The following is a 25,124-nucleotide window of genomic DNA, read 5'->3' as shown; positions in this document are numbered from 1 at the left end:
CTGGCCTGACATTCCTGTGGTCACATCAGGCAGAGCGGCTATTCTGGAACATGCAAACCAGCCCCCACATTCAGGCAGTCAGTCATGACAAGGACAGGGAGGGAGTTTCTGCTGCAGTTCATCATCACCAGGGTCAGCCAGAGCCGCACACTGGGCAGGACAGTCAGGGAAGCTGCTACAGGCACCAGCAGGACTTGACATTCTCAGAAATGCCACAGATTGCACAGCAAAAGCAGCCTTTGGCTCTTCATAACACCGTGCAATATGTATATAGTTTTAGAAATACATATACACACACACTTACATACATGCTTAGCTACACATTACACATACTTATGGGTGTATGTATAGGCACACATGATGGTAGTCCTGAATTTTCAGTAAAGAAAGAATGCATCATGCGTGTCTGTGCAAAAAGATCACAACTCCTGCAGATAGTTTATCAACCAAAATGGGAATTTTACAGCCCTCCAAATCCTTACTTTTGAATCTTTTAATGGTTTATGCATTCTGGGAAGAGTCTAATTTTGACTTACTGACATCGGTGCACTTACTGAGTGAGAAAGGCTAACTCCCACCATGGTTTCCTCTGAACCCTCATATGAAGAAACAAAATATATTCCATTTCTACAAACTCTGGATGTAGTGGTTTAACAAAATAAAATGTCTTTAAAAAATAATTTATATAATTGATTTCTTCGTAGTTCTGCTTCTAAAGATTAAAAACATCTACTGTCTTCCCATGATCAATAATAGATTTTTTTAAGGGCCTGTTACTTTCATTATACACATTTAAAAGCAGTCCAAGCTACTAAAATCCTGTATACAGACACATTTTAAAAGCCAAAATGCTTTATACCCAGGAGGCAACACCCCCCCCCCCAAAAAAAAAAAAAATATATATATACCAAACACAGACATGGAGAGGTCTGAGATGTTGCAGGCATAAGTATTTTAGACAGATTGAAAAACAGTCCCTGGAAATTGGAGACCGTAATCGAGTCCCTTAGCAGCCCATTCAGTAAACCACAGCCTGAACAACCCTGTGGTGGGTCTCAGTGGTGGAGTGGGAAGCTGGAAGGGTGTGAAAGGCAGGCACCAATTTGCCCAGGGGCCATTCGCCTGGCACTATAAACAGGTCACAAAGCTGAGGAGGGTTTCATAGATGTGCCGCAAGCATTCGCATCCCCTGTTTACAGCCTGGTGTGCTTCAGCCGCCAGAAAAACAGACACACTCCTCCTTCATCCACAGCTGGCTGGGCTTTGTTCCTCTGTTTCCACCTCTTTCTGCTCAACTCCATCCTTCATCCAAGCTCTCTAAGCTTCCCATTATTCCAGTCTTTAAATCAATTTGTGTTAAACTATTACTGTTGTAAATGCTCTTTCCGTCTTCCTGCTACTCAGTAAGAAGCAGACTTAGAGGTGCCACCCTAAGTAATGAAGGTTTATTTAAGAATGGCTCAAATCCATTAAAAACCAGTGGCTTGCTCCCACAGACCTGAACTCAAGCCTACAACCCCCACTCCAGATTGATCATGGTGATGTCCAACAATAGTGCTGTTGGTAGGTCTGCCAACACTGTCTCAGACACATCTTTACATATCTGAGTTGCACTAAATTATTATTACTGCACCAAGCAGTCTTCTGGCCTTGTAACATGTTAAAATTGCAGGAGCTGCTTGGGACTTGGCCCTGCACTCCTGACATTTGTGAAACTGTCATCCACACAGCATCACCTCAAGTCAGCCACTGCAGCCAGGCTCACACAGCAGCTCATAAGCATAACTGTATTTTTAACATCCCAGAAACCGTTACTGCGTCATCTCCCTTTATGGCTTTCCCAGAATATTCTTTATATTCTCTGGTTTGTACAAAACACTGCATCTAGGATGTTAACTCTCCCTGTGCAGACTCAATGGATTATTCCTGCCCAGAGAGGAACACATGGCCTCCCTCTTAAACATAACATACTGATTTTAAAATTGCTTTGATGACTCGGAAAGCGATGCACAAATTAGGATCAGTGCATTTATGAGAGCTCTGCTCTTTGTGCAAGGGCAGCTGATGTTTCTGATTACCAAAGGACAGTACGTAGCAGCTTCTCCAAAACACAAGGTAAAGATTTACAGGAGACGTACTCTTAACTCTTGCCCAACCCAGGTCCAGAATTCATTCTCAACAGGTTGGAAATGCTGAGTCAAACTCCTTCAAATTTTATCTTAATGCTGGCTTTTTACAAAGGCTTATTCTCATCAACAGTCTGCTTTCACTGTTAGTAGTCGGGCAAAACTCCTCAGCTTGCTCTTTCACAAGGACACCATTAGTTTACTCCATACTGAAGTTCATTAGGCTCTGGGTTTTCATAAGGGAGCAGCAAGTAATTGCATGGGAACACGTGTTTTCATCGTCCCCATCTGTAACAGTAAGAGGGCACAATGAGAGCAGAGATAGTCTATAAACACCTTAAAATAATCTTTGGGCTTTGATAAGAGTGCATTGATTTAAGTCACCTGGTTATCGCTGAATCTTTGTGTGAAAGCACTGAATGTATATTTTATTTTAAATGCTTAGCTCCTCTAAATCACAATAACAGGTTGTTGGTTTTTTGGTGGTTTGTTTTTGGTTTTTTTTCAGTTTGACGGTAAAAGACACATCAGATAGCTCTCCTTCTAGAAAAAAAAAAAAAAAAAAAAAAAAAAAGAGGACCTGCAGCCCAGTATGTGGCCAGATAGAACATTACTTCATCTTTTGTCACAGTTCTGTAAACAGTAAATCTGCTGAGATTTAGCCAGGAACTGGTGCATGCTCCTGTTCCTCATAGACCTCAGGCTGGCTGGACGTGGATGAGCACCAGGCAGCGCCGGTGACCAGCAGAGGCTCGCTGGGCCACCCACGGGGTGGCCATTGGCACTGCGGAGCTGTGCCAGCCCTGGCGCTTCAGCCAAGCAAAAAGGGAGAAGAGCTGTTGAAGACAGTGCTGCAGGGGGAGGCGGGGTTTGTTTCAAAAAAACCCTACAAATCCCCAAATCACACTGAGCTCCTGCCTGAAGGAGTACACCGAAAGATTAAGACTGAAAATTAATTATTGAGCTTACTGATGTTTATCCAGTCTTCTATTTTGTTTTCATTTTTCTGCTCCTTTTCCTCTCTCTTCCTTCTCATTCCCTTGTCTCTCTTTGATTCTTTCTTTTCTGCTTTTTCCTGTTTCTTCCCTTCTCTGCTATTTCCAGTCATTTGCTTCTGTGCTTTTCCTCTTCCACCTTTTCCGTTCGCTCAGGTGCCCCTGTCCCTCTCCTCTGCTCCCTCCAGGAGAGGAGAGGTGGGCACCGCTCTGATTTAGTGCTGATTCCTCACCTAGCCTAGCATAAGCAACAAAAAAAGAAAGGATATAACAAGTACTTTGTTCCCAAAATGTGTCACAGGTCCTTTAGGACCTTGATTCAAACCCTCCAAAAAATAAATCAATGGCAATTCTGAATATGCATCAGATCACACCCTCAGAGGTACCACTCCTTGAGTACAATGAGTCAGCCAGTTCCAGAAGTTGCGGGATATGGGAAACATTTTGCCTGGTATTCACGGACAATTCTGCAAAATTAATCACACCCATTATTTAGTAAGCTCTATGACATGGACTTTGCCTTTATTCAACCCCCTGCTCTTTACATACCTATTCAAACACTGAAAAAAAAATACATATATTTACTTAAGCACATCTTTCTGAGCATTTTTAAAATGCAGTAAACTCCTGATTTCCTGCCTTAAGTCACACCAAGGACAAGGCAATAAGAGCTAACAAGAGCTCTCACAAAAACATTAAATGTGCTCTAACCATCCATGCTACTATTGCATTTTTAATACCAGGTAGTATTTTACACCTCAGTTTTAACGCACACAGAATAGTTGTGAGTACAATGATATTTGGATAACAACACTTAGAAGTGTGAGATTACAAGTGTACTGACAGATTTTTATGTGCTTCCTTACAGCACAGAAGCTGCTGCTCTTTGTCCCTCACATCCTTTGTGTCAGAAGAAGCAAAATGCTAATAAATCTCAAATATATTTTGAAATTCATAGCAAGGGCTGCAACACCTGGGTGGAATTTATAAACATGCTTTATAATTGTTTCTGGGCCAGACTAGAGCACAGGCCACAAGGAAAGGTCTCTTTGCCCTGTTAGTGGGCATCAGAAATGGAAGTAACTCCATTCCTCTGCTGGGGACGTGATGCCTGCTGCCCGCAGCTCTGGCTGGACTTGAAGGGAACCAGGTTCCCCACTCCTGCCGGAGCAGAGCTGGGCAGCGCCACATGCCACTTACAGCCGGCAGTGATGGGGCAGCCCTGCAACACCTTCTTCTAGCTCAGTCGGTGAGCCAAAGATCTTTTTAGGACACTTACTGTATGTATTTATGAGTATTTATGTAAGGTAGCAGCATGGCATTCAAATCTGGCAGTGCCTAGACTTCACAGGACTCAAATCTGCTACACACTTAAGACTTAGGGGTTAGGTTTCTTTTTAGGCATTTACATAACCTCAGAAAGTGCTTTGCTCAGAGCTGTCAGTCAAAGAGGTTCCAGCATCATTACTAAAACATTAGGGAGTTTCACACCCAATGTACAGCAATCTGTTTGGACCTAAAAACTAGACCATGCTGTAGTAAACAGGTTTTTTTCCTGATCTCGTTTCATGTGATTGGGCAGGAATGCTGAGGTGTTGGAGGCTTGGATCCTGCCTGGAAGCACCATGTTGGGCAGGGAGGGTGCTGCATGGGTTACACCAGTGGATTGGGACTCCTCAGCTCATCAGACCAATTCCCTCTACCTTTCTCCACCCACTTGGCAATCTGGTGTCCCCAACTTTTCACCAAGGGAGCAAGCTAACCCAGAGAAGGGACTGAACTGCAGAGATTTATTTCATGCAACAAACAGCTTTTGTCTTATGACTATCAGGCTTAAATAACTCTATGGATATATCCTCTGAAAATAATATTCAGATTTCCAGAGCTTTAGAGTAGCTATCTGGAAATCCATCTGTAGAAACACTGAGAGTTATTAGAGAAAGAGGTCCTTTATTTGCAGCTTCTTTAACCAAGACCCTCCTCTTCTATGATTTCTAGTGATTTCCAGCTCTCATATTCTAAAGGTGATATTAAATTTCTGCGTAAAAGTGCCCTGAATTTTTAATTATGAACATAAACATTTAACACTGAAAATAATTTACTGTCTTCCTCAGTTTCCTTCCAATAAAACCCTCTAACACCACATTATGCTTTATGCATATGCAAGAGAAAATCCGAGGTCAAAAGCACAGGGGCCCTGCTGATGCTATTGAGTCGCATCCTTTCAGGGGGCCGGGAGGAGCGTGCTGCCCCCCGGGAGCTCTGCCCAACCTCCCGACAAGCCCAGCTGCTGCCGCTGCATTGCCTGGTGGGCAGCATCCCTGCCCACCCAGGCAGGACCCTGGCACAAATCTCCCACCCCAGCCAGAAGAAGGGCTGGAGCCATCCCCCAGCACCACACCATGCAAGTCCCGCACAGAGCACCATGCTGAGGCACAGCAGCACCAACCCTCAACACCACACTCAAGGTGGGCAGCGGCAGGATGGCAGAAACCCAGGTGGCCGTGGCTTCAGCAGGGCATTAGCCTTTGAGCATGTGGTTATATATCATTTTTCTGGGCTATTAGGTTGTATCTGTTCATTGCAATAATCCACCACCCTGAATGCTGAAGCTCCTTGAGCTCCCAGGTGGCCTGGCCCTGGGGTTATCATGAAAAAAAGCCACTTTGGCCCTCTGTAAACTCCTTCAGTTCACCATGTACGCCTTGTGTTCAGCTCCTCGTATCCCACAGCATTTAGCAGTGTACACAGAGCTGTTGTCCTGCCAAGACCTCTTCCTTCCATGGGAGAGCCATTTTTCACCCGCTTTTCCCTTCAGCTTACACAAATAAAAGGAAATGACGGAAAAGAAAAGGATTGTGAAATTGCAAGTTGAACACCAGCGTATCTAGCTAGGAAAACACTCTCACCCAGTCCCACTCAGACTTCTCCTCTCTGTTGTACAGGTACCGTGCCCGACCCCGTGGGGAGCTGATAATCCATTCCATGCTGCCAGCTTAACTCAGAAGCTAACTCCATGCAATGCTGGGCTACTGCAGTACGTGTGCACCTGCACACATGGGTACGCACACTTGCTGCAAGACAGAGCTGTTATTCTTAAAACAAACATGTTCACATTCCATAATATTGAAAAAAAAAAGTCACATATTTTATATCATTTATCAATCACGATGTCTAGATTTGGAGCACCCAGATAGCATACTCACTGATTTCTCAGTCAGCTCCTGCATTTTCATTTTGACAGTATTTTTCAACCCTGACACTGAAGGGATGAGCAAGTTATGATCTGACATGTTAAAAACAAGAGCAATTGCTCACGTGCCCTGTGCAGCAGAGCTGCCACCCCCATGGGGACAGCCCACAGCCCTCGCACAGGCAAGGCTCCCGCAGAGGGGAGCGGGACTGCATGTCACTAACACTGTCACTTGCTATTTGGGGACAGACTTTGCTGCGTGGACAGTGTTTGGGTTTTTCCTTGTAAAAGAAGAGGAAAAGGACTTTATTACTGATCTTCCCAAAAGCTGTCCTTAATAATAATAGTAACTCAAATAAAACAGCATATGATTTGGTTTTCTCCATCTCTCGAGTTAGATGGGGGTATTCACACTCTAGTGCTTGTGCCACACATGTTTAGTTTAAAGTCCTTTTTGAAGCCCTGGAATCCAGGCTCTAATTGGGCTGGTCCGATCCTTAGCCCTGTTACAGACAATGCTCGCACACCACTGCAGATTTCAGTGGGGTTGCCCTGCATTTAGAATGCTTTAAGAAACTTTAGTTCCCAATTCTCACACTGTCCTAGCTTTCCCTCCCTTGCAGCCTTAGCGCAGGGAGCAGACACAGCAGTGCAGGCTGTAGCACGCTGCTGTACTTGGTTACCAGAGCACACAACAAAGATGCAAGAACCAAGAGCAAGGGTGTTCTGAAAGAGGGTGGTTCTGAATTTGTCACCAGATATAGGAAGCTGAAGAAATTTTTCTTTTACCCTGCAGGAGCTCTGAATCAAAGTATCTAGAAAACGAGCAATTTAGTAAAAATTAGATCAGCTTTTCCATCACTGGTTCCATCTCCTGAATCCTTGCAATAGCTTTAGTGGTGTGGAAAGAGCTTCTCTGAGAGACAGAAGAGATTTTGTCCCAGCGAGCCACTGCCCAGCGAGGGCAGAGCCCCTCCTGCCACCCCTGGGCAGCGGGTCCGTGCCACCCTGCGACCTGGCTTCCCCTGCCTCTGTGTCCAGAGGACCTGCTGCAAAATGATTCACCACTTACATGGGCACTGATGTCTGCCCGAGTTCAGACATCTAAGCAGCACCGGGAATAGCAAACATTGCAGCGTTTAAATTTGTCAACAAATAAAACGATGCATGGCAGCAACGTTCAAACGGAAAGGTAAAACTCCCGGTTGGAGCAGGCTGGTAGCGTGATGGCTCTGCACACTTTACAGCCTCCACCGTGCCACGCTCTCATCAGCCAAGTCCAGGATTTACATGCCCCCTCCCTGGAGTAGGACCCAGTGGAGAGGGGACTTGGCAGCTGCCTGCACCTCTCCTGCCATCAGTTGCCTGCAGGGGCCACCCGCCTGCCACCAGGGCAAGCCACGGCTGCTCCTGCCCTCACCAGCTGCATTATTTCCAGCAATTAAAGCACAGCTCTGCAGGCCTGGGTTTCTGTGTCAGGGTCTATGAGCTACAGAATAACCCTACAAACCAAATTATATGGCCGAGACCCTCTTTCCCCACCAGGAGAGAAGCAATTTTGACCCCTGCCTGCTCTCCAGCAGTCTTTCCCTACAGGTGAGTGACCTGCAGTGCTCCACCGCAATTAACAGTGGCCCTTGGCTTTTGGTAGCAATTTGTTTTCAATTACCACCTTCGGACAAATCTGAACAATTACCACCATTTTTTTCCACCTCTTTCTGATGCCAAGTGTGCATCAAATGGTTCACAGTGCATCAGCTGTTGACCCTACAAAACTAAAGAAAGCATCGATTGCCCCCAGCGAAGACAGAGGTAGCCCAAATGTTGCGTGGCTTTGCCTGGCACGGATCCGCAGACACCGATGGGGATTTCTCCCCGATAAGGAGCGCAGGTCTGAGCGCTGCAGGGCCACCCTGGTGCCAGCTCTGCTGAGTCTGGGGGAAGCTCACACCTACTAACAAAATCGCTCCCCTCCTGCCCAGCGCTGCCATGCCAGCAGCGGAGCAGCAGCAGCACCTGTCCCACCGGAGCCCTGCAAGATGCCGGCGGCTCCCAAAGCAGAGGGTACCCGTGGGGGCTCAGGCACGTGCCGCCCTCCCACCCCACAGCCTCTGTCACTCTGAGGCTGACAGGGTGCAGGGACCAGCCTTAAGCTGAAGCTAACCAGCAGCTCTTCCACGGTAGGAAAATGAAGAAAGGAAGCCGCAACACACTGTAGAGTCTAATTGCGTTTGCTCTGCAGGCTCTGAAATGTCAGTCAAACAAATACACCATTGCCTTTACTGCTCTGCGGTTGCCATTTACTATTTTACTGGGAAATGGTCCAGGAAAGGGATACTACCTAGAAGGAAGCATTACGCCAGCACTGGATACCAGTAATATTTCTGAACAACCCCATGGGCTCACTGTCTATTCCTACGCTGCAGAAAGACAAGAAGAGCCAGAGCGAGCCAATTTGTGTTTGCGGTAGCAATTGCAGCAGCATCGGGTATGGAGGCAGCGCAGGACCCAGCGGGCACATCTGAACTGGTGCACGCTCTGGAGCGCTGACAATTTACACCAGAGAAGAGTATGATTCAGTGAGCGGAGGGAAAAAACCACCCTAAACTGAGCTCTTTTATGAGTCTGAATTCCATAATGCAACTTCTCCACAGTCCATGCGGACCAGAGTAAGCCATATGAAGCAGCAGAGCATGGCCACTCCCCAGCTCTATCATTAATCCACACACCTGGTAATTTCCAGGAGGTGTAGGTAGCATAGGGCAGACAGAGGCTTGCTAAAGTGGAAAATCCCCTTTCCCTGAGAGCAGCCCCACTAAAGCCATCTCTTTTCCCTAGCAATGCCTCTTGCCCTCCAGAGAGCTCGCTTTCTGCTATAGGCAGCTCCTCTATACTTAATTACCTCTCTGCTAGAGACTCAGAGTAAGCGTTTGAGTTATTTAATATGCAGAATCATTCTGAATCATCCCATTTTACCACTACTTTTTTTTTTCTCCCAAACAAAAAAGCATAATAAAGGACACACAGCCTATTCCTGCCTACTGTAATTCCCCTCCTGCTCCCCACAAGGAAATACAGATTTACCTGGCCCGCATCCCATTGACTTCTAAGCAAAGCCTTGTCCGTCTGTCTGTCCTTCCCTCTCTTCAGGTAGAAGAACTACTCCAAGAGGGCAGTTTCAGACCTACTTATAGATTCAGCCTCTGTGGGCAGGGAGAGCAGGAGCTGTGCCCAGCACAGGTAAGGGAAGAACCGTCCATTGCGGGGAGAGGCAGCTCCCACCCCCTGGGAATCAGCTTAGCCAGGAAAACCTGTGCCCTTCACACCAGCACCTGCCACTCTGTTTCCAGAAGGTTCAGCAACCATTTTATTTCTGACATTTTTTGGTTTCATCATCTCACCTCTGGCACTGAAAGCACTGGTGGAGCAGTGCTCAGTTCAAGCTCTTGTGTCGGGGCACTCTGTAGTAGCACTAACAAGGCTACACAGTGCCCGGCGAGCAGGAGATGGGGACAGGGACAGGGACACCACCAACCAGATTGCGGCTGCTGCCTGGCCCAGGGCCACCTGTTCTGCCCAGAGCCAGAGCCTGGGCTGCTGTGGTCCGGGGGAGCTGTGTTTGCTGCATCACAGGGATTTACACCATGAGCACTTGGTCCCTACCTTATTCTTTGCATGCTTTGTTGGCTCTAGGTATAGACATACAAGGTGGATGAATGTGATTTTTTTGCATTTTAAACAGAAGAAACACCATGTTGCATCACTCCTTTCTCCCTGTCTCTCTCTCAGATGAGATTTCTTAAATTCACGTGGGTCCCGTATTTTCATAAACCACATTGGTTGGAGTAAGCTGTGTTTAAATCATCATTTAGAGAAGTGAAGATTTAATTTCATGGTGGAATTAAGGTTGACATTTCCTTTTATTTACACTACAACAAGGGTTAATAAGGTTACTATAACCTTAATCTTTGATAGCTCAACAACAGAATACTCCAGGATTACTGCAAAAGCTGGTTTTTAACTCTTTTAATCCCATTATTGCTGATAACCTTATCGATGCTGTGCCGCACCATAGAGTGGAGTAGGGGAATCTCAGACTTTACAAGGCCTTTCCATGGAGCAATACTTGTAGTTTGAAAAGCCAGGGACGGTTGCTTGGTTGATGCCTGCAGTGAGGTTCACAGTTTGCAGCAGGGCTGCAACGCTGCTTTTAAACTTCTTGTCAGAGATTTTTGCCAAGAAAAACATTGGTCCAGTGGCATATGTTGGCGGAGCAATGCAAGGTTGCTCTAATTCCCTTACTTTGTTTTTCCCTCCTCCCATGCGACAACTACTCCAAGAATCAGACTGCCAGTCTGGCAAGTTGAGATCCAGAAACTTACTGCTAATTACCATGTTTACAATTCCCAACCTGTCTGTTGGTGCCAACAATCAAACGGCATCCTCTTGAGTGCACCAAAAGACACTTGCTGGCAGTAGCTTCCTAAGGTTCCAGGCTGGCTACATTAATTACTGTTAACTTAATTTTTGTGTATTGAGAAGCAGCTTTAATTAGCAATTCCATGGATTAAAATGATCCTTTTATGAGTTTCAAGGAAGAGCAGCTTGACTTATAGACTGCTTACCAACCTATATGTCTTTTATTTGGAAATGCAAGTGATAGTAGATTTAGATGGGATCTGACAAATAAAATAGGCAGAGGTTTAATAAAAATCACACCAGGAAATGAAAGGTTATGCCTTCCCTTTGAAATAAAATAAGCAGCTCTAAAAAGGCAGGTTGGATATTTTTTATCACTTCTCAGTAAAGATTTGAATGGCCGGAATAAACCACATTCTCACGGTACATCACTGAATCAAAGCATTTAATGAATTTAAAAGAAAAAAAAAAAAAAAGGCGTGTATTTTGTGAACTCAGTGAAAGAGAGCCCAAACTCAAATAACTGCAGGGCAAAGCCTGAGCAGAGATCAGATCCCACTTGTGCCCTGCAGCTCCTAGCCCGCACCTCCTGAAGGCCAGCTCTCCACTCAGGCAAAATGGGCTCAGTTGGGACCCCCTTTAACAAAGCATGTGCCTCAGCCCCACGGGACTCAGCAGAGCACACGGTGCCCCCCGAGCGGCACGGCTCAGCCACCAGGCTGGGCTGGGAGGGTTGGGGACCCACGTGGGCACCCCAGGCCCCAGCAGGCACACAGGGCTGTGAGTTACACGGTGCTACCCACCGACCTGTGCCCCAGGGCCGTGCCTGCAGAGCCCACCCACCGCCCACAATTACTTCCCTGCAGCAGTTTATTTCTAACCTGAATTTTCCATGGCAGTGGCACTCAGTCTTCATGATGCCAGCCTTAACAAGCTGGGCAAGATTTTATGAGAACTGCACTACACCACCTCTCTGAAGACATTTTTCTCTGTTCTCCAGCTGGTGTGGAAGGAAAGGACAGAGAGCAGAGCTATCCCCAGCTCTGCCCCCGAGGTGGCTGGCTGCTCACGGGGCCGGGCTGCAGTAGCACAAGGCTGCCCTTGGTCAGCATTGCCGGACATGCCGGCAGCGTGTGGGTGCCAGCAGGGCCGCTGCCTGCCAGACACCCCGCTGTGCTGAGCCTGCCATCGGGCTGCTCTTCCAGGGGCAGTGGGGTTTGTCACAACCCTCTGAAAATTGACATTTTTAAAAGGAACCCTGAAGTCAGACTGTAGAGCAGCACCATGCCTATATCTGCTTATGATAACACTGGTCCTACCCAGTTCCCAAAATTCAGCCTACTTTTAAATGTGTAAGAACAGATTTAGGGGTCTGATTTTAGGCCCCTTTTTCTGAAAACTTGGTCTGACTGTGCAGTAACAGGCCCCAGTGAGGCTGTCTTGTCTGCCCTGTAGCAGATTCTCCACCATCTCATGATGTCCCAAGACACCAGCCAACTCCCTTGCTCTCCGGCAGTGTTTCTCAGGCTGCCAGCCACTGCCAGGCTCCTGCTCTTACACCACGGTCCTGCTCTGCAGGGCTGCAAAGGAAAAGATAAACCAGGGCAAAACTCAGGCATATGAAATTGGTGTGGGATAGGGAAATGGAGCCAAAGCAGGGAGTAAGCCAAAGAGACAGATACTAAAATCAACAGGCATTTTGACTTACAAGGGGAAGAAGGGAAACAAAATGAGTAAGTGCTCCCAGAGGATACAGTCTGGATCTACTCTGGTCCTAAAGCAAGAGTGGAAACAAGCATTTAAGAGCAGTTCATTTATACAAGCTATAATGAATATGCTGAGCAAACTACCAAAGGAGGCAATAAACCTGCATCCTGGAGAACGGTCTAAAAGGAGTTAGATCGGCACTTTAGAGGAAAGAGATATTCAAGGCTGCAAAGGCAAGAGCAATATATGGGAATGTGTGGATGCAGCTCACGTGGCCCATGCTATCGACGTGGTTTCCCTCCGCAACCCAGCCTGCTCTGCTTGATTACTTACATTTTGTGTAACTTATAGACATAGTTTAAAGAGAGTCGGCCAATTTACACTCAATTTATAATTTAGCAAGCAGAGTAGCTTGATTCTTCTAATTTACATAAAACATACATAAAACTGAAAACAAAATGGCTTTAGAGCATATGGGCAAAGTACACAAGAGCCACAAGAGGAAAGGAGGAGTGAAAAAGAACATGGAGCAAGAGCACTGTCTGGATTACATTTTGCTAAGGGGTTTTGAGTGCCTTATTTGTGCTAAACATCACATAGACGAGCAAGTTTTCATTGTCATGGGCCTGTGTCAGCGTTGCACCTCAGCCTCGGCACTGGCCTACCAGCCACACAGACCTACCTAACCAACACCGTAACGCTGGATGGGGCTTTCTTTTCTAGGCAAAGAAATGCTCTTGAAGACCTTCTGCAATGACATGGTGAGAAGGCATTGGTGCGTATCAAGCTAGTACTGCCTTCTTCCCGTTCCCCCCTTGGACATCTTTTCTCATGAAGAAAGGCAGGGAGCTCTCACCCTATGGGTAAGCCCAGGTCCATGTGTCGCTTCCCGGGGAGCGGCAATGGGGCTGTGCTCTTGCCACCATTTCTCCTGCATTCCTGCTCCGTGACTGTCGGGCCCTGGCAAAGTCATCACAGGCATCCTCTGAGAGGAGACACCACCTGTCAAGTGGCAAAGCTGGTATTCCTCCCCATGGCATGGTAGGCTCCAAATTGTGCCTCTCTTCCCCATTTGCTTGAGGAGTCATCCTGGGTACTAACAATAGACTCCATGGAGGCTGGTGGAGCTCAGGCTGCCTCACCAGCTTCTGTCTGAATTCAGTCATTTCCACTGAGCAATATATAAATAGATGCTGCCTCATTATTGATGTATATTGTGCGAAGGGTGTAGTCAGGGATGAAGCTTGCCTGCTTTCCTTTTATGGATGAAAAGCAGGATCCCAGAGCCTTTATGTGAGATCTCTGCACATGTCAATCAAACCACACCAGGATGAAGATTCTGTGCTCTTAGGTCCTCATTGAACAGCAGTCACATGGCCATGGGAAACGGCCATGGGAATGAAATGCAGCTCGTCATGTGTGCATGTATGTTACAGGCACATCTACACACACGCACACCAAACCCAGATGGAAACAGAATTCTGATGGTCTCAGCCTAATTTTCCTACTCCTTTTCAACTCCCAAGACCAGGCTGCAGTCTGGGCTACTCTGACACAAATCTCATTTGATGTTATTACAAACCACTGATTTACACTAATGGAAGAGTTAGCCTCTGATTTAAAAAGGAAATCTTAGCGGCTGGCCCAAGGCCCAAGCCTCTCAGCCCTTCAGTCTGGGGCTGGAGTGCATTGATACTTGCCAGCTAAATTTGATCATGAACTCCAGCGAAGGCGAGCTATCGATATTTCAGAAAGCCATTCCTCACACTTCTGAGCAGCAAACGGCCCATCACTAAGAAGGCCAAACCCTTGTCAGCGTGAGCTGACTTCTATGAAATGGAATACTGACCTTACTGCTAGCTCCAGAGTTAATCTCAGAAGAGAGATTTTATTAGAGAAAGCAGAGCTATTACCCTGAGCTTCTCTATGGGGCACGTATTTAAGTTTTGCATCCAAGAAATGTGAAATACTGTAAATAGAGTGGCGTTTGGTAAACATTAAAACATAAAAACTCTAGCTAAGTATTTGGGGGGGGGGGGGGGGGTGTTTATTTATTTGTTTTGCTTTCCTTGGATTTCACATCACGCCCATTCAGCCTCCTTTCCCTTGTTCTAGTTTTTCCTCCCTTTGTACCAGGGACGCTGGAGCAGAGTGAGCCGCACTGACTCACTGCAGCTCCAGCAAATGAAAACTAAACCTGTCTATTTTCATCTCTAACTGAGGGTCTGGACTACATCATCTGCATTCTTTGCTGGTAAGAACTTACATACACAGAAAATGATGAGCACCTAAACAAGGAGAACAAAAGGGAGTGGTTTTGTTTCTTGCTTCCCAGAGCAGGACCTGTTTTCACCGAGGGACTCTATGCATGGCTGAAAGCAAAGAGGTTTATGTCATCACACGTGCAACAGCCACATGATGTCATAACACAACAAAGGACAATATGACATGCACAGTCAAAGAGAAAAGGATTGTACTGAAACCTTGAAAGTAATTATTATTGTCCTCTGCATAACCCAGATCCCTGGCTAACACAGAGGGAAAAAGGCTCTTAAAAATGGAAAAATCACCACCTCTTAAACTGAGATCTGAGAAAGTTTCCACTGCTCTTCTTTATAGCTCAAGACATTCAGAAAAGAATTAGGAATTTAAATGAACCTGACATTTCTCAAAAAGTGTTGAGGAAGAAAAAACCCATCTGTCCCATCAAACCTTTTGCATGTAACATAAAAAGGAAGGGGGAGAACCAGGCGTTGGAGAAAAGAAAGTAGGGGAACAAGAAACAATTTTTCCCTGTAGTGGTCATTTTTAACAACCAGACTGTAATAACTGTTGCTCCAGTAAGACAGCAGGGATTGAACTATGTAAGCTTGGATTTCAGAAGAATTTTTTTGGCAACTGGAAGAAAAGGTAATACTGTTCTACATTTTCTTGGAGTAACCAGGTAAGTTACTTTCCAAAGAATGATTGTTAAAGGACGAGTTCCCAGACAGCGTAAAGCACTAATACATCAGGCTTCCCTGCTCTTATTATTTCCCACCTAACTTAAGAAATTATAATAAATTCTCTCAAATGCAGTAATTACAGTGATGCCTTTTTATTTGAATTTTCTGTCAACTTTGTCTTAGGAGAATGTGAATACTTGCAAAGCTATTACTATCAGATAATCTAAAAGAAGTCATATGAAATCTACATTATTTATGTAAATGCCTCTGTAAGATGCAGCGAGATGGTTCTTTTTTTGGTAACAGGCTGCACAATCAAATGCTGTACAGTTCTGGTTCAGAATGTCCCTCTTTCTCCAATTAGAAAAGACCAGTCCCATGGTGATCACTTTGTCATTGATTAAAAGATAGGTTTGACCTGTGAACATTAATAAACTTTGTGATATTGCCCTGACTTAGTAAGAGAACTGCTAATATTCTGAACAAGGTTATGAATCAGCAATTCTTAATACTAAAGTCAGCTATATTTTTCCAACATTTCATACCTAATGTCATAATGTGAAAGAGGTGTACATTACACACAACCCAGATGAACTGGTACAGAACAATATTGTGGTGGCAGCCGACCTTGAAACAGATAAAAGATTAAGCTTGTCTTAATCTGAAATACTCTCAGAGAGTAGCTTGGAAACTTTAAGTAGCCTCTTACCAGCCTACCTCTTTCTTTTTAGTGGTATGAAGTATTGGGGGATTATCAGAGCCCTTCCAGCTCCGTGGAGGTGTATCACAGAAGTCAGAGGCAAGGAGGCCTCCCCAGGTGGCTCTCCAGCCCTCGTGGGGTGACCGCTGCTTGCAGTGTCTTGGCCAAGCTCATCTTGTATCTCCCAGGCAAGGGCTTTCCTGCCTGGAGATTGCTCTGTTACTTTAGATCATCCCCATTGGCTAGAGGGGGATTGGGTTCACTGAAAGGAACCTTTACAGCCCCGCTGCACTTCCTCCCTACATAGCTCCTTGGTCTGTTTGCACACACCAGGCTACATCGCTTTCCTGCAGACAGGAGAAATTCTCACCCAACTGAAATCAATGGGAAATTCCCACTGGTTTCTGTAGGAGAATGATTTCAAAAGCAGAATACTCATTTAATTTCTCTATATGAGCATTGTTATCTAATTTTGCCTAGGTACCTATATTTATATACATATATATGTATATATATCTAAACTTCTGTCAGCTGTATAATCAGGGCTCTTATTTTTCCCATCGATCAACCCCTCTAGTTTCTGGAACATTTCACCTAATTTTCTGTTGGCTGCTTTTAATTAGATACTGTTTTTCCAGAAAGCAAACTACCAAATGCATGCGATGTTCCAGCCCTGGTTTCCACACTCGTGGTGCATTCTCCCAGTGCCACACTGCGATTCCTCCTCGCCTGCCACCACTGGCGCCTCTCCTCTGCTCTGCCCTCTGGCTCTGCAAAGCTGTGGCACAGCCACCCTCTACCATCACCTCCAGGCCTCTTCTCTTTACCTTCCCTAGGGTCCTCTCTGCCCTTCGATGTCAGGCTCTTCCCATAACCTTTACGAATTCTGGCTTGGATTTTCACTTTTAGACTTCTTATTTTTGGCCTGTCATTTAAATTTCTTTTGAGTCATTGTCATTATCAAGCCAACATTTATAAATAGCTCTGTGCATTGCAGGTACGTGATAATCAAGTCCTTTGATTTTTGAGCAATTTGGTTACTAAATGATAGCAATAGAAAGCATGCAAGCATCATGGACATTAGCCCAGAAAATGTTTCCACCATTAAATCTTGCAGGAGGCAGATGCTGAATCTAGTAAAAATTTATGATTATTAATAATGAGTGTTATGATTTACCTTTACAACAGTAAATGGTGAGGTGTCATAACAGCTAAGGGTAATAACTAGGGAGGGGGGTGCTTTTCAGAAAAATAGTAAATCTTTTAAGAGGGGAAAAAGCCTTTTGTGTATGTAAAGGTACTATTAATTTTTTTTAAATGCTTAAAAATCCAGTTGTATACATTACTTCTAACATGATGCAAAAACCCAGAGAAAAAGCTAGTTAGCTTACTCTTACAGCTGCAAATTACATGTATAGCTGTGTGGATGTATAGATATTATCAGTCTCGGTTTCCTTAGGAAAACCCTATGAACACTAGAAGCCACCTAAACTGACACAAAAGGCAATAACCTGTTATGAGAAGAAATCTTACACTCCCCTCAAAATCCATTGTAGCCTTAAAAGTGGAAAGCAAGCAGAATTCATCCCAAGGGAAGGCATCTGCATAACTGTATGTATCTACATGCAACAGTGTGTGCATTTATTTTATGCAAATTTGCAGGCAGCAAGAGGAATCACAACACCAGTCACAAATACACACTGCAACGGCACAGCCCCTGCCGAGGTGAACGGGAGCCGTGCCTCTGCCAGCCCTGGGGGAGCGGGGCTGTTCACCCTATGCTGCAGCAGCCCTTCAGAGAGATGCGTGTATACTTAGGGGGTTGTGTGTATATATATATATATCCATTCCATTCAGCAATACATATATATGTATCTAAGGACTGTAGGCTTAAATATTTGTGGGAAGAGCACCTGAAATCAAATGGCAGTCCCCATCACTTAATTTCAGGTATTGCTAGGCAGAGTGATGCTTCCTTATAGGCAGACCCAGGCAGGACTGTGCCCCTGCCTGCACGGGACAACAGGGACCAAAGCTACCCTTGCTTCTCCCAGTCCTGCTGTGGGGCATGACGTGCCCATGGTGCTTGGGGGCACAGCCCTTTCAGCAGTTCCCAGCTCTGGGAAGGCCCGAGCCATCACCATCTCCCCGGCGCGGAGGGAGCAGCCAGCATCGTGGATGGCTGCACGGGTGGGCCCTGCAGCACCCTGCTCTGCACCAGGGCTGCTGCCACCCCAGCATCCGTGCCTCCATCAGTCGACTATGCTGCTACAGGGGCCCTGGCACGACAAAGACTTACCTATGAGAGCAGCCTGCTAGGCTACTCTAGCGGGTAAAATTACCCAGAGATATAAATCTTCATAGGATTATGGCCTTTAAAAAAAGGCTAAGTTCAAGTAATTATTTTTGGGCTAATTCTTTATTTCATTTTCTACCAGGATGCAGATTAGAAAAACAATTTCAGAACAGAAATTTAGTATTCTAAATTAATTAAATATGCACTCACCAAAACAGCTGTTAACACACGGCTGGTGCTGCCACAAACCTCATTCTAAACTGTTGTCTTAGAAAATGCTCATACTGGTACAACTAAAAACCCTTACAGACAGAGTAATTTCTTATTTTGTTGCACTGTAGCCTTTTAATATATTTTTTTGCTGTTAATAAAATATCATTAGACTATTAAAGGCAGGGGAGTTTTAAACTCGCTTTTTCACACACAGGATTCAAAATTTCTAAAGCAAAAAAATAGGAAGTGTAGTGTTATAAAAATCCCTTTCGCTAGGGGTCTAATCTCTCCTGCAGTGAAATCGATTGGGGCTTTGCTATTGCATTGAATGGTAGGATTTGGCCCAAAATATTTTGGGTTTAACAGGAGCAGCCTTGCTCCCCTGAGCAGTCCCGTGGAAGCTACATGCATTCCCGGGATCAGGTCTGCCGTACAAACAGTCTCTTCTCAGAGATCTGTTTTCAGAAATTATTGCTTCTGTCCTTCAGTGTACATAAGTGACAAACCCCAGGAACTGCTAATGAATGGGGAGAGCCACTCTGAGATCGCGCTATTGGGAAACATCGCTCTAAGAGCCCTTATACAGTATTTTATAATTATTTTAGTGAACATATCCAGTATTTCTCCAATTGGACCTTACAGTTTCACTCCTTTAACCAACATATCATAGCAATTCCCAAAAGATCTTAGAGAAAAGAAATCTACAATCATCAAAATGTTAATTTTGACAATGACAAAGAGTACATGCATTAAAAATGCATCAGCCCTGTCATTAAGGCATTATTCAGCAAAACCAGCTCATCATGCTAAACAGAAAGCGACCAGAAAAAAAGCAGGTATAAAGAAACATTTTGCTAAGCTTGTATTTATGGGTACCAGTCCAATCCATACTGCACAAGATACGCAACCAAGCAAAGAGCAAACAAAACCACATCCTTTATGTGATGAAATGGGAACTCCTGATAATACTCTTAAGTCACGACTCAAGGGAAAACATCAACTAAAACTCAGATCAGAGGAAGGTTTGTAATACAAACCTGGATGTTTAAAATAGTGTTTCCATCGCTGTTCCTGCAGCAATTGGGAATGTGGCTGAGCTACGGTGCTGAACTGACTATGATTTAGCAGCTGACCATGTCTTTTTAAAGCACAATTTAACATTATTTCTGAGGCTGTTGAACATGCTAAACTACAAGAAAAAGAAATCTGCTTTTAAGTGGTATTAGAGAAACACAAGGATCAGAGTGCTAGCATCAAAGATATGCCTAAAGAATAACAGATCCACATGTCTGTGTAACAACGAGCGCTCCACTCACTACTGAAGGCAACAGAGTAAGATTCCTTTGGCAGTTGTTGGAAATAATGAAGCAGAACATAGATGGCCTTTCAATCGCTAAGCAAGAGACAGAGAGAAAGACATTCTCCGTCATCCTGCCTCACACTCACAACTTAATGATCACCCCACGTCTGGCTCGTCCATGTTAACAATCATTCTTAGCCTCATCATAGCCGAGCTTGGGGAAGGATCCATTCAAAAAAGCTATCTCATCACAGTACTCTTGGTCTTGCTTTAAAATGGCTTCTCATCTAATTCATTTAAGGCTGAAATCGGGTCTCACAATTGCGACTATGTGATAACAAGACCTGGGATCATCTGGGCATGTGGAGAGGTCTTGAATCAGGAAACACAGGGATGATAACAGCCTGCTCCTTCTCTCCGCCAGTCTTGGGGGCAGAGGAGCAGGGGAAAAAAACCTGGAAGCATGAATGCTACACCTGGGTTTTCTTAAGCGCAGCATCTAAAAGGCTGACCAGGATTTTAACCAAAAGTCCATGCCCTGCTGCTGAGATTGGAGGGAGGCAGGGATGTACCTTTTCTTCTCTGTTAAAGAGATGGAGCATGGCTTGACCAGTAATGGGAATGAGCACTCCCTTGGCTGTTTCTCCCACCTGTCCAGATGCAAGTAGCTTGTGGGGAGCCCTGAGCTCTAATGGGGGGGTGGGGTAGGGGGTGGGTGAGGAAGAAGCCACCGCCTGAGCTCTGGGGTGGGAGACAACCCCTCGGCCCTGGCCGTTTATCCCAACCTGAGGCCCCAGAGGCCGACGCGCTCTGCCTCTGCACTCGGCCGGGTGCTTCCCGACCCGCTGAGCTGGGGCTGGTGTGAAGGTGGGTTCTTAACGCTGCCCTCACCAGGCTGGTACTGCGGGGGCAGGATGAGGGGGCAAGGGGTCAGCACCCCCTCCAAGCAATCGGCACAACCCGCTCCCCAGCAGCAGCCCACCGGGTGGCCGGACGCCTCGGCAGCCAGGGCCCAGGGGCTCCCCCGGGGGCAGTGCGGGGTGCCCCTCGCCTCACAGGCCAGGGTGCTCGGCACCCCCCGCCCGCGGGAGCCCCCAGCCCCGCACGACCCCGGCGGCCGCGGGCGCGGGGGCCGCGGAGGGGGGGGCATCGCGGGCTCTGCCGGCGGGGACGGGCGGAGCCGTGCCCGCCCCGGCCCTGAAGGCAAGCCGTGTCCCGGGGGTGGGGACCCCCTGCAGGCGGGGCCGGCCGCCCCGTCCCCCCATCCCCGCCCCGCGCTCCCCGCCGGAGAGGGGCGAGGGGCCGCGGGCGCCGGGCGCGCCGCAGGCGGGGGGCTGCCGGTCGCACGCCGGGGCCCCGGGGGCTTCCCGCACCCCCCGGGGCAAGCACCTTCCCCCCGGCCCCGGCGGGCGCTGGCCGCGGGGGCGCGCCCCGAAGCGGCCCCGGCCACCCCCTGCCCGCAGCCCGCGGGGTGCCCTGCGAGCCTGGGGAGCCTCGTCCCGGCGCCCCCTCCCCTGCGCTCGCTCCCACGCACACGCACACACACACACACGCGGGCACCCCCCCTCCGCAGGGGACGGGGCGGCCGAGCACACCCCCCCCCGCCCGGGCAGAGACACAGACAGAGTGAAACATTGCAAAGCGTAGGAAAAGATGGAAAAGGTGCTACCTTGGCAACTAGAGGAGGTTAGGAGCCAGCTGGTGGGCTGGGGGCGGTCGCGCTGCCTGCCTGCCTGCCCGCCGCCGGTACTCTCCTCGACTACGCGTATTCTTAAGCAATAACAACGTAATCCGTATTATCCACCCAAGAATACCCGTCACCGAAGAGAGTCAGAAAGCTGCTGCTGTTGCTGCTGCTGCTGGAAGTGCTGCACCGGGACAATAAATCCATAACTATAATTCCCCTCTAGAAGAAGGAGAATCCTCAAGGGTTGCCGAGTGATCTTGTCCCATATCCAATGGACGCTGAACCTTCCCATCCTGCGGAGGCAAACGAGAGGAGCAGGCGTTTAATACACACGCGTACAGTCCCTCTGCTCCCCTGCTGCCTTACTGGAGCGGGCAAGGTCTTGCAGGCGAGGTGAAAGGAAATAAATCAAAGTAAGGTTGAGTTTACCTGGCGATTGCCTGGTTTCTTCCTCTGTGCTTCTCTGGCATCCTATTCCCTAGCTGTATGCTCCATCAATTCTCTCTGGGAGCTGGCGAGAGATGTCATACGCAGCAACAGATTCCTGTAAAAGAGATGCACGGTTAAGCACACAAATACTACAAATCTGTTTGCATAGGTGGGCTTGGGAGAGCTCCGATAAAGCCGCAGCCACGCCTGACAGACTTTTCATCTGGGCTTTGGAAATGCATTTTACAAGTCCTGACTCACACTGACTCGATGTGCTACTGGGGGGGGGGGGGGGGGGGGGGGCGGGCGGGGGGGAGCGGAAAGGAGAGCGATGAAGAGAAAGAAAATCAAAGAAAGAAATAGCAAAGGCTCCGAGCTCAGCAGAGGCACTCCTCTGCCAGGCCTCTCTAGTGCCATAAAAAAATCTGAGGCGAAAAAGGCTTCAAAGTACAAGCGCAGCGCCCTTCGCTCCCCGCGTGTGCCCGCCCGGCAGAGCCCGTGGCTGCCCGGCACCGAGCCGGGCGGCAGGCGGGGGCAGCGGCAGCGGCAGCGCACCTCCGCACTGACACCTGCCGCCTCCCGCAAACGCTGGCGAAAGGCGACCCGGGTGGGGGGTGGTGTGGTGGTGAAAAATAAATAATAATAATAAAAGAAGTTCTTTCCAAATGGCGCCTGCGGCTCTGCCTGTCACCCGGAGCAGTTCCCTTATCAGCAGCGCTCGTACTTGGGGGAGGCGGGAGGGGGAAGCTTTGTCTGATGATCTGCCGCGGTGATAATAAACGTTTATTGTTCGCCAACTAAATAGAAAGGATGTCTGCAACGTCATGGCACAGCACACTTCGCCTGGCGATTAGGAACTTCTCCGGGTTATTTCACCCCGGCTCCTGATGCTAAGGACAGCTTCTGTGTGAGTGACGGGGAGGGGGGGGGATGAAACTAGCAGGGCACGGTCAGAACCCGCACATCGCAGCGGTACCCCGCACTTCTCCAGCCATGAGTAATTATGCAGCTCTCATTATCCACTGCACTCGCTAACTGACCAGCTTGTTGATTAGATTCCAATTGAAATTAATACAAGACGCTTGCTTTTCCTACAGATTCCTTCCTTAACGTCAGCCCTTGCCTTCCCTGACACATTACCACTATGCTTCCTACAAAAACATACGAGAAGACAGTATTTGTTTTGTAACACAGGCTCTTGTCTGAATTTGAAAGAAAAGAGAAAAACAAAGAGAGAAAGAAAAAAAATACTTCGATAGCCACATTACCTTAAATAATAAAAAAATCCAACTCACTCTCCTCTATTTTAATCTCATTTGAGATGCAATTTCCTATATTCTTCTAACACAGCAAGCTTTCAAGTTGCATTCTAAATGGCAGATAGAAAGTAAATAACAAACACTGTAATTTTTCCCCGCTGTGAAATTGAAGGCTGTAACCCCCATTAGCTGGCGTTGGAACTCAAATGACTGATGCCATGGTTTTCTTCAACTTGAACAAAAGCCGTTTGAAAAAGTAAAATGCACCGAGTCGTGGCAGAACCACTGTACAGGGATACACCTAGACCGACGTTCTCCGATATTTGGAGGCACTCCACAAACGCATCGAGAATTAGGCAGAAATCCAAACTTTGGGGTGGTGGGGTTGGTTTTTTGTTTGGTTGTTTTTGTTGGTTTTTTTTTTTTTGGGGGGGGGGTGGTTTAGGTTGTTTTTTTAATATTAAAGAATGCAGTTCTGGGGGAAAAGCCGACCCGCGCGGCGCCAGCCTTGTGGTGGCTGTGTCCATCTGACACTGCCTTTCCACTCCCTGAGGAGCACCCCCGCTCCCCCGGAGCACAGCGCCTTCCCAAACTTCCCCTGCCCAGCCCCGCCGCTCCGTGGCCGGGCACCGGCCCGGCCCGGCCCGGCCCCCGCCGGGCCCTTCAGCACCCGCGGCGCCGGACAGCGCCGAGCTCCGGCCGCAGCGGCGCCGCTCCCCGCCGGCCGCCCGCCCGCCCCCGCCCGCCCCCGCGCCCCTGCCCGCCCCGGCACCGGCCCCGGCGCGCCCGGGCGCCCCCCCCCGAGCCCTCCCGGGCACGCTGAGCACCAGGGGAGCGCGACCCCCGCCGCGCTGTCCGCCTCGCACCTTCGCTGCCGCATGCGGGAGGTGCCCGTAGCGGCGCGCCTCGGCATTAAATACCTTTGTTCACCGGCTCCGGAAAGCCATGTTTATCGGCGCTGCCGCCCCGCTCCCCCGCCGAAAGAGCCCGAGCGCCGGAGCCCCAGCCCGGCGGGGCCGGGGAAGGGCCCCGGGGGGCTCCTCCGCCGCCTCTGCCGTGCCCGGGGAGGTGGGGGGCGGGGGGGGGGGGGGGGGGGGGCGCGGACACAAGGGAGGGGGACGTATGGAGGGAATTAAACAATTAAGCTACTAGGAGCGGAGCTCTGAGTAGAGCTCGGGTTTGCCACGAAAAGCAAATTTCAGAGGGGGGAATATCGATCCCATCCGTCAATAGAGAGGCGCGATGCCTTTCCGTGCGGGAAATTGTTCTGAATTACGGGGCTCGCTGGTGAAAGGGGGAGGGGGCGGGGGGGGGGGGGGGGGGGGAGAGATAAAAAAAAATAAGGAAAGGAAAGAAAGGAGGAAGGAAGAAAATTTTCATGCCCGCTCAAAGGCAGCCTCTTTTCAAAATCGCTGGGAACTCGCTTATTTCGCCACCTACCCGAGTAACCACCAGAAATCCGCCTCTATTGAAGCGCTTACCCTTTAAATCCAGGTTTCGAGCAGAACTCCAACTGTGTGTAAAACCAGGGAGTCATCTGATGTGTGATGGGGAACGGGCTCTGGGCAGCAGAAAGCAGCTTTCTCTCCTGGTGCCGGATTACCATGTTAACAAACCCCGGGAAGGGACCCCGGCGCCTCTGGCTGGCCATGTCTCGTTGCTTTCACACATCGGCGGCTGCTCTTGCTTCCCATGTCCCCGGCGATCGCCTCTCAGATGAATGTGGGCTTCCAGAAAAGGAGTCGGGGGGGAGAGGAGGAAAAAAAAAATCGCCTAATGCAATCAAATCGATCTGATCTACACCATCTGTCGCCTGCCACTACACACAAGCGTTAAAATAGGAAAACGGGAGACA

This window comes from Falco peregrinus, chromosome 10, assembly GCF_023634155.1.
Source record: "Falco peregrinus isolate bFalPer1 chromosome 10, bFalPer1.pri, whole genome shotgun sequence".
NCBI classification, from domain to species: Eukaryota; Metazoa; Chordata; class Aves; order Falconiformes; family Falconidae; genus Falco; species Falco peregrinus.
Note: the sequence above shows the minus strand (reverse complement) of the source record.